Consider the following 10808-nt stretch of genomic DNA (forward strand, 5'->3'; position numbering starts at 1 on the left):
TGATCAGGGGACTCAAGGCACCTCCCAACCCCCAATCTAGCAGGACACACAGCCACACTCCTAGGAGTGCCGGACAGGATGCTAACACATGAGCAAGACATCCACAGCTGTACAAGGTCACTACTGGCACAGTCTCTTCACCCTTCCTCTCAGGTCACATACGAACACACTCTCTGTAACCAGGAGTCAGTCTCTCACTTGGTCTGTGAGTAGGTTGAGGGACCCAGCCCCCGCCCGCCCGCCGGTCAGGAGAGGATGAGGGCAGGCAGGGCTGGGCATCCCCAGGGAATGATGAGCGAGGCAGAGGTGCAGTGGCAGGGTGTGGCCGGCCCACAGGCTCAGGCTTCCCACATGGTCAGATAACCAAACAAATGCCCAGCCCTGGCTGCTGTCCTGCTTTCCCAGGAACAACGCTCTGTTGGGGACGGCTGCTGCTTATACAGGTGTGTCCCCAGAAAGCCCTGGGTACAGACGGAATCCTGTTCACTCTCTGGTTTCCACTGAACATCAGAAATGCTTATATTCTTGGCTGGGTCCCTTCCAGGAAAACTGAATGCAGGACCCCAAGCCTGTGCCCCTCCACCCACCATAACCCCTGTGGAGGTGTGGAGAGCAGAGAGGAGAGAGAGGAGGCCTCACCTTCATCACTTCCAGTTGCATCATTCTGGCAGATCATTGGCTCTCTCTGAACCTCAGTTTCCTCAGCTGTGAAATGGGGCTACTTCCAACCTCACAGCATTGTGGGGAGGCCGCATCTAGCACAGAGCATGGCAGATAAGAGGTGCTCACCAGCGTCGGCTTTCTCTTCACCCTTCCCTTCCGGAGATGAGACTCATCGTGAGACATGTGATGGAGATCCGCATGTTGTTTCACGGCAAGTTCTGAAACGGATGGTGAAGGTCACCACCCACCCTTGAAACCTACGGTATACTCTGTCAAGAGCCTTCAACAGCTGTTATCTCACTGATTCCTTTTATCACCCCACGATGTAGGCAGGGTACGATGTTCCCATTTTGCAGGTGAGGAAATTAAAGCTCAGACACAGTGACTTGCCCAGGTGACTGCTGGCTGGTGGCAGAGCTGGGGTCCTGACTCTTTGGAGGCTCCCACTGCCCCCATCCCCGCCTCTCCCTCCTCACCCCTAGAGAGCAGAGCTGGAAACACAGGTAAAATCCTGCTCCCCAGAGCTCTTCCTGAGGCTTCTTGGCTGGGGACCGCCCAAACTGATGAGGAAGAGAGAGGGGGCCAAGAGTCTTAGGGGTTACAGTGGGAATGAACCAGCCTGGGGGCTCCCTAAGGACAATCTGGGATCCTGGTAGGAGAGAAATTCAGCCTTCCAAGAGTCAAAGGCCAAGGGAGGGACAGGAGAGCCTGGAAGCCTAACACAGTGAGTGGGTTTCCCATTTCCAGGAATGCTTAAGGGGATTAGTCCTTAAATAGGCACAGAGTGACTTCTGTGCTAGAGGTGGCTGTATCACAAAGCGATTATATAATGACACGGGGTACTAAAGTACAGGCACTGAACTATCATTTCGTACTTCATTCACTTGAGGAGCACGAGAGTGTTGTCACCATCTTACAGATGGGGAAACTGAGGCTTCAGGAGGTCGAGTGACTGGGAATGAGAGCCTGGATTTCCTGACCCTGTGCCCTTTTGATGGCAAGGCTCTACCCGTGTGTTCACTGGGAGTGGGGACAGAGGGGGCTGATCACTTCCTCCTGGCTTCTTGACTTTCTGTGGGTCTGGCTTTCTGGAAGATCAGCCCCCGGCTCTTGGCTCTGCAGGTGCTGGCTCTAGGGAGGGTCTGGAAGAAGTGGGAGCCAGGATGACCACTGGAGAAACACGTGGCATATCTGAGGCCAACCTCCAGCAGGCGGCAGAGTCAAGGGCCACTCTGCGGTCTTACTTCATCCAGCTGTGAGCCCAGCTGAGATGAGGTAGGGCTCCCTGGAGGGGTAGAATTGGTGTTATCTGGGCAGATGTCTAGTTTCTAGAAAGAGTCTGGGCAGGGGAGTTAGGCAGACGGATTCAAAAGCCAGTGTCTCCCTCCTCCTAACTGCGTCTGATTTGGGGCAAGTTGCTTAACTTAGGCCCGCAGCGTCACCTGTGGAATGGGGGAGGCCATGAACAACCTCGTGAGAAATGAAGGTAGGGATGCCTATAAAGCGTCTGGCCCAGTGCCTGGTACGTAAGAGGCACTCAGTGAATCGTCATTCTCTTGCCCCTGCCTTCCCGGTGCAAACCATGGTTGGACGCCCTGTGCCTGCCTCAGTCTCTCCACCAGTGAAATGCAGTTGGCTGCCTTCTTTTCCTGTCCACTGCCAGGACCAGATGAGGACGCTGGGGAAAGTGCCTTGAGAAGTGAATGTACTGGCCAAGGATGGGGTGCCGGCTGGCATGTGTGGGGATCTTTAAACAGCTGGACATGTCCAGACCCCATCAATCATGTTGCCTTCCATTCCCCACACAGGGGTGGGCAGCTCGGCAGCTAGACTCGTCCTTGGCAAAGTTAAGTGGGTAGACTCACAGCCCTCAGGAACCCTGCACTCTTTTTTTTGGCTGCGCAGCGCGGCATGTGGGATCTCAGTTCCCTGACCAGGGATGGAACCCGTGCCCACTAAAGTGGAAGCACGGAGTCCTAACCACTGGACCGCCAGGGAAGTCCATGGAACCCTGTACTCTTGATTCTCCCCCACGTGCTTCTCCTAACAGGCTTCTGACCTCCCCGCTCCCTCCCCAACAGACTACAAAGGCCCCTGTCCAACAAGGTAGAAGTGGGTTCCTCAAAGGACGGCCCAGGTACCTGTATCCCTGGGATGCCTGCTAATAATGCAGATTCCAGGCCCCTACCTCACACCCACTAACTCAGATATGTGCGTGAAGACTCAGGGTGCATCTTAACAAGCACGCCTAGATTATTTTTACGCACAATTATTTTTATGAGAATTGCTGGGTTAGAAGGTGCAAACGGTTTAACATTCTCACCTGTTTTGCTGTCCCCACACTGTCCAACGTGCAACACTCAGCGGGGAGGGTTGGAATTTCTAGAGCGCTTTGGCAAAGTCCCAACAGGGAGTCTGAAACACCCCACATCAGGCATTGTGACTTCTTTCCTGGCTGAGAGCGACCAGTTAAAGCCTTTCCTTCCAGTAGGTGAGAGGCATTTAGAGGAAATGACCTCTGCCCTGCACTTGGCTGGACGTCCTTGGTTGGCATCTCTGGCTGGCGTCCGTGTGCCCTGGGAGGAAGGACCCTCCCTGGCCCTGGTCTAACGTGTACCCCCAGTCTCCATCCTTCCCTGATTACTAGAGGAGCTCTGGGCTTGCTGTACTGATAGAAGTTTCTCTGTACTGATAGGAAATTTTAACCCAAACAAGGGGCTGATGGAAAAATTCCAAGCACTTGCTGTTTGATGGAGAGGGGCCTTCTGGGGGCCCTTGTCCATTCATTTCTCTAAGAATCCACACTGTAACAAATATTTATTGAGCACCTACCCTGTGACAGGCTCCAGGCTGCGTCCTGCAGGGGGCCTGATGGTGAACAAAGCCCCATTTTTCTTTCGATTCCAGATGACAGAGGGCAAATCAGGAAGAGAGGGGAGCCATCCACTCTGGCCGCCCCCTGCCTCTTCCTCAGCCCACGCCGGGGCCTCGGCCCGGGAAGCAAGCAAGTCGATGCACAATAAGTCAATGGAAGCAGTTGCCATATAGCCTGTGGCTGCTGAGAGGCAAACTGGATATATTAAGCAATATTAAAAATGCAGCTCTTTCTGATAATTTATTATGCACATTTCATAAACACATTATACTCATCACATTACATTTACTAGCACTGGGCCTACCAGTGGGGAAAAGTTAACACTTACCTAATGATGTTATTTCACAGATGTCAAATGTTCTTGGAGCTGTCGTGATGGGCTAAATGGCTCAAAGAGATGCTCGTCTCCTTCTCCTCCTGGGACACCTGTTCAGTGGTTTGCAGACCACAGGTCTGTCGGCACCCACAACTCCCACTTTCTGAGGCCTGGAGATGGAGGACCTGGCCCAAGGTCACGGGAGGCTGACCCAGGACTTACACCCAGGGGCTGAGTGGAGGGACTACGGCTCTCTCTCCCTCTCCACACAGGCCATGGTCTGGGCTGCCGGATTGGAAAGAGGCCAAGGTGAGCTCACCTGGCAGGAGGGGCTTAGCCCAGGATCAGGCTGCCTCTGGCTGGAGATCAGATGCCAGGGAGGGATAATGCTGAATCCTTAGGGGAAGCTCCAGAAATAACCTGCTGAAGGACAGGGTGTGTAGCCTGAGGCTTAGATGACAGCAAGGATGAGGCAGCACCCTCTGCCCCCACGCTAAGAGGCCTGGGGACTGCTGGAGCCCAGGGGCTGGTTCGAGTGTCTTCTAGAGTGGCGTGAACGTTTCAGCATTATGAATGGGCTAGAATGGGCAGGAGCTCTAACTGGCCGTTTTGAAACTGCGAGCCAAGAGCCACGTATGTTCCCTCAAAGAGCTTTGAATTATGATGCAGTTCAGAAGATATTAACAATGCAAATGGTGGCTTCCAATTTTAATTCATTCTACTTTTGAAATTTATAAAATATTTCAGTCATAGAGAAAAGGCCTAGAGTATAACATAAAGACCCACAAGCCAGCCTAAAAACAAAACATTTCAGGTTTCTCAAAAAGCTAAACATAGAATTACCACATGACCCAGCAATTCCACTACTAGGTACACACCCAAAAGAACTGAAAGCAGGGACTCAAACAGATACTTGTACACTAATGTTCATTGCAGCATCATTCACAACAGCCAAAAGGGAAACAACCCAAATGTCTACCAAGATATGAATGGAGAAACAAAATGTGGCATATCCATACGATGGGATATTATTCAGCCCTGAAAAGTAATGAGTTCTGCTCTATGCTACAACCTGGATGAAAGTTGAAAACACGTTAAGTGAAAGAAGATAGACACAAAAGCACAAATATTATATGACTTTCCTTATAGGAAATGTCTAGAATAGGCAAATTTATAAAGACAGAAAGTAGATTAGAGGTTACCAGGGTCTGGGGTGAGGGGAATGGGGAGCTTAATGGGCACAGAGTTTCTGCTTGGGGCAACGAAGGAAGTTTTAGAAATAGAGAGCAGTGATAGTTGCACAATATTGTGAATGTAATTAATGCCACTGAATGCTACACCTAAAAATGATTAAAATGACAAATTTTTTTTGTTGTGGTCATCCATGTACAATGCTTGGTGTCAGTCTATTTATCTCTTGTAAAAATAAAATACAGTGTGTGTGTGTGTGTGTGTGTGTGTGTGTGAAAAAAAATAAAAATAAAAATAAATTACTAAAAACACCCAAAAAAAAAGGCAAATTTTGTGTTTTATATATATTTCACCACAATTTTAAAAATTACAGATGCATTTGAAATCCCCTGATATTCCTCCTCCATCCCATTGCTCTCCCCAGGGGCCATCACTGTCTTGAATTCCATAATTATCATTCCACGCATTCATTTTTACGTTACTAAATATGTATGCATCCATAAACAATATATGATATTGTCTTGCACATCTTAAAACTTCATATAAATGGCATCATACTGTACACATCCTCATTCAACTGATTTTTTCACTTACCATGGTTTGTGAGATTTATTCCTGCTGATGCGTAAACTATAGTTTGTTTTCATTGCTGTATAACATTCCACTCTGTGACTACACCACAATTTATTTCTCCTTAGTCCCATCATTGGACATTTAGGTTGACTCCCACACTTTGCTATTGCAAACCTGTTGCCATGGATAGTCCTATCTCCTGGCCCACATGGTAGGGTTTCTTTGCAACTTCCTGGATAGGGAATTGCTGGGCTGAAGGATATATGTATCTTTAGCTTGACCAGATAATGCCAAACTGCTCTCCATAGTGATTATGACCCTTTCATTCCTATCAGCTATGTCTGAGGGTTCCACTTCCTCCACACCCCCATCAACACTTGATGTCGCCCGACTTTCGAATTTTTGCTGGTCTAATTGGTGTGAAAGGGCATCTCATCATGTTTAATTTGTTCTTCTTGCTAACTAGGTGCTGTTGCATTTTTTCCCCACTAAGAGTGGGTGTGAGCTGACAATAGATAAATGTAGCAAATTGAAAATTGAAGCATTTCTATTGATAAGGGGTAGGTTAAATACAGTATGACTCACCTTTACAATGGAATATTATTATGTAACCATTAAAAAGGACAAGGCAGCTCTGTGTGCACTAATATGGAGGATATATTGATATTCTGATGCACTAAAAATCTTTTCATCACAGATATATTGTCTAATAAAAAAGGAAGAGGCATAAAACTGTGTTCTCTTTGTATATAAAGATATATATACACATGTATTTATATATGCATAAGATACCTCTGAAAGAATAAACAGGAAATTGATAAAAACTGTTCATCTGTGAAGGGAACTGTAGGGTCAGGGAAATTTTTTTGCTCTGTGCATTTACACTACACATATGTATTACCCGTTAAACAAGAAATTCATAGAGACAGAAGGTAGAATAGAGGTTACCAGAGGCTTGGGGATGGAGAGTGGGAGGTTATTATTTAATAAGTACAGTTTCTCTTTGGGATGATGAGAAAGGTATGGGAATGGATAGTGGTGATGGTTGTACAACACTGTGAATGTACTTAACCCACTGAATCATACACTTAAACATGGTTAAAGTGGCATATTTATGTTATCTATATTTTGCCACTATAAAAAAGTAGGAAAAGATGTTAAAAAAAAAAATAAGTAGGAAAAGAATAAGCCCATGATGAAAAAAGATTTTAACTGTACCCTTTAAAAATAATAATTATTTAAAATTTTGTTCCTTTCTGAATCTCCGGACCCTGAAGATAAGTCCTAATCCTGGCTCCACAGCGGGGATGGTGGGAGCTGGGAGCCAGGACCTGGATCTAGCGGGCAGGGGTCTCCACCGGACGGGAGTTGAGACTTCCAGAGTCCCCCAGAAGACAGAGATGCCAGCTCCTGAGGCCTCACCTTGGCTGAGCACTGCCTAAATCCCGATCAAGACTCTGGTCCCATGAACTTGGTGGCCTGGGTGTCCCATGCAGCTCTGAGGTTCCCCAGCCCCACGCTTCCTTCCACTGCTGCTTGCCTCTCAGCCCTGTCCCCGTGGCTCGCAGATCCCTGCTTCTCCGTAAACAAGACCTCTGATGACCTGGGCCTCTCCCACCATTTCGCCCAGCTTGGCCCTCCTCCATGCCTTGGCACTGGAGTCTCCCCAGATCCTTCTAATGCTCTGCCAACGTGTTGTGCCCTAGCGCCCACCCCCTCTGTGCCATTCTCACAGCTCCTGATGCCTTCGTCCCTCAACACGACGGCCCCGGCCCGGTACCCCTCCACCAGCAACCTCCCTCCCAAGGGCTTCACGTCAGCCACCACTTCCCACGGCCACACCCTGGGCCCTGCCGTGCCCTGTCGCCGCGCTACTTCCTAAATCACATCTGCAGCCCAGGCAGGGTGGGGGGATCAGACACCAGAGAAGGAAGACCTGGTTCACAGGGCAAAGCAGCTTGCTTTAGTCTCCCTGCTGCTGCAGACACCTTGCCTGCAGGTCCCTGCATTTCCACCTGAAAACCTCTGAGGGTCCCAAGCCCCCAGCAAAAGCCCAAAGCACAGCCAAACAGAGGACACCCCGTAACCTGGCATTCCCCAGCCTCTGTCACTTATGCACCAGCTTCTCAACTGGGACCTGCGTTATTATTTACTTTAAATCAACGTGCATTAAAAAATGCTTTAAATACCCAGGTTAGCTTTGTCCTAACCATAATATCTGTGATGGGAATTGATGCACTGGTTATATTTCTCTACTGCACATTGAAATAAACATATAATTATTACAATAAAATTGTTTTCATTAAGTAAATAAGGTTAAGTCAATTGCCCAGGGTCTCATAACCAGAAAGAGGCAGAGCTAACACGTGGCTGACATCACTGTTCTCCCAGCCCCCATCAACCAGCCAAGTCTGCTACACGGTGAAGCTGAAGACGACAGAACACAGCTCTGCGCAGGTGCGTTGCAGGGAGGGGCGAGCCTGTCTGAGGTTTGCTTGGCATCCTCGTGGCACCTGCCAGCTCTGGGCTGGCTCACCCCCGCACACACACACACACAGGGCAACGGCCCAGGGGCCTACGCTCCCACGGGGCCAGGCCTTGGTGCTCACCTTCTACCTCATTGGAGAGCCCAGGGTCTGAGTCAGGTTAGCAGCATGGCAGTCCTACCTCCCCTGCCCCCAGCTCTAGATCCCCAGCGACCGGCCGGCCCGCGCAGGAGGCAAGGCCTTGGCCTCAGTCCTGAAACGTGAAGGCTGAGAGTTAGGTCAGCAAAGGGGGTGGACGGAGGAGGAAGGGGTCCCGGCAGAACGGCTGGCGGTTGAGCTGGCTGCAGCTTGGGCTGTGAAGCGGGGCGCTACGGGGGGGCTGGGGGTGGAGGCCTGATGGCCCTGCTGAGCCTTACACCGCCCCCCTCCTGGGGGTCTACTTTCCCGCAGGCTCCCCTGCCTCCTGGGTGAGTGTGTGAGCAGTTCGCTGCGTCCGCTTTTAGAGTCAAAGACTCCAGGACGGTGCAGGGTCCTCACGGCTCCTCCAGCCTCCCCTTGCACTGCCAGACCGGTGCCCAAACACACCCATCGCCCAGCCGGGCTGCTCCACCTCTGCCTGCTGCCCTCACCTCCCCCCCCGCCCCGCCCCCCGCCCCGCCCCCCCACACACCTGCGCTGCCCCGATGCTCAGGTGTTGTTCCTCCGAGGCCAGGAATTCTTTTCACGATGCCCCCTCGTGGCTGGGTCTGTGCCTCATTAGAGCTCTCATCTCACTTTCCGTGACTTCTGTTCCAGCGTCTGTCTCCCCGAGTTTCTTGAGGGCCTCGAGGGACGGCTCCATCTTTGAGACCCTCAAGCTGTGTGCTCAAGGTTGACATGCCTCTGGAGCCCCAGGGGCTTTCCCAGGACTCACCCCCTGGAGCCCAGGCTGCAGCCCAGGGCGGGCCGGGAATCGCCCAGGGTCCCAGAGTTCAGAAGCTGGGGGGCAGGCAGCCTTCCACAACACAGCCAATGTTTGTTAACATGGAAACCTAGGCCCAGAGAGGTGACCTGACCTGTCCAAGGTTGCTCAGTAACTCTGAGGCAAGCCAGGGCTCGTGGCTCTGTGCCAGCCTCTGTCCTGGGGACAAAGAGGGTGGTTTTACCCTTTCCTGCCACTTGGGATTCTTTGGGCGCAGCCTCCAGCTCAGGATTTGAAGCACATCCCAGATACGCCGGTGGGGTTTTCCTGCTCCCTGGGCCCTGCCTGGGTTCTGGTGGCCCTGGTGGTGACTGGAACTTGACCCCTTCCCACAAGGCTTTGGCAGAGGATACTTAGTCCTGAAGAGGAATCCATTTCCTTTCCTTCATCCTATCCTCCTCTGCCCAGGCCCATTGATGCAAGCCTAGGTCTGCCTCAGGGCCTTTGCACTAGCCAGCAACTCCTCCAAAATATCCTTGTACCACATCATCTCGTGGGGGGCTCATTCCCACCTTTTAGATTTCAGCTCAAGGCCATCTCCTCGAGAGGTCTGACAACCCGAACAAGCCAGCTGAGTTCAGGTCCTGTTTACTGTTCATTGTGGGTGAGCTCATTGGAGGTAGGGACGCAGCACAGTGCCTGGCCCATAGCTGGCAGGCACTCAATTCACAGTGGCTGAAGGAAAAAATCAAGCACATTGGCAGCCAGGCCAACCAGAACCAGCTGAGGTTGTTGGGGAGAACCTTGGGGTTACAGGCAGGGCAGCTGTGGAAGGAGGGAGGCAAGGCCAGCAGAGGCCTCGCCAGCCCGCCCGGCTTCTCCCTGCCTACACAAGCTCCCACCCTGGGCAGGCAGTGGCCTTGGAGACAGCAGCGTCCAGAGGGAGGAGGGAGGGAGAGCAGAGGGTCATCCATCAGCCAGAGACGTGGAGAGCCTGGTAAATCAGGGAGGCTGTCTGAGGCTCCTCCACCAAATGTCTGCCTGGTGCTCTGGACGTCTGGGAGCCTGGTGGGCAGGCGGAGGGGCTGCTTCAGCCCAGCTCCTATGGGGACTGCGGACAGCCAAGGCAACCCCAGGGACACCCTGACTGAGGAAGGAGGACAATGCCCTCCCTCTCCCTGTACCCCCAGGCACCTCAGTGTATGGCCAATGACCTTATACAACTTTCACCCCATCCTGCAAGGCAGGTCATTATTTTGTTTGACTTATGTTGAATTTCAATATACAAGAGTATAGAGGTTGACATATCAAATCCCAAAACATACCCACCAAAATCAACATGTTCTTTTTCAGAGACATTTTTTAGCTTAAAAAATGTGAACTATAACAGAAAATTGCATAAAACGCAGATGCACAGTGTAATGAATAAAGCAAACACCAGTGTAATCACCACCATTTCATCACAGAAGTCATGAAGTAGGGAGTTACCATCCGTCCCTGCCCGAGCTGTCCATGATGTGTCTCTCTCATGCCACGCTTCCCTTGCCCCCTACAAATTCTGATTTTTATGACACCATTGCCTAGGTTTCCTGGTCTTTTAAATATATAAATACAATAAAACATTACAGACAAAAATTTCCCTTCCTGAGTCCCATCCACTCAGCGGGCAAGCATAATTATGATACATCATTCCAGGCTCTGTCTGATGTTCTTACTATGCATACTTGTATTAGAGAAATACTGTTTTATATAGTTTAAAACTTTTCACAAGTGGCATCAATACTGGGTGTATTATTCTGCAAC

This window comes from Eubalaena glacialis, chromosome 19, assembly GCF_028564815.1.
Source record: "Eubalaena glacialis isolate mEubGla1 chromosome 19, mEubGla1.1.hap2.+ XY, whole genome shotgun sequence".
Classification (NCBI taxonomy): Eukaryota; Metazoa; Chordata; class Mammalia; order Artiodactyla; family Balaenidae; genus Eubalaena; species Eubalaena glacialis.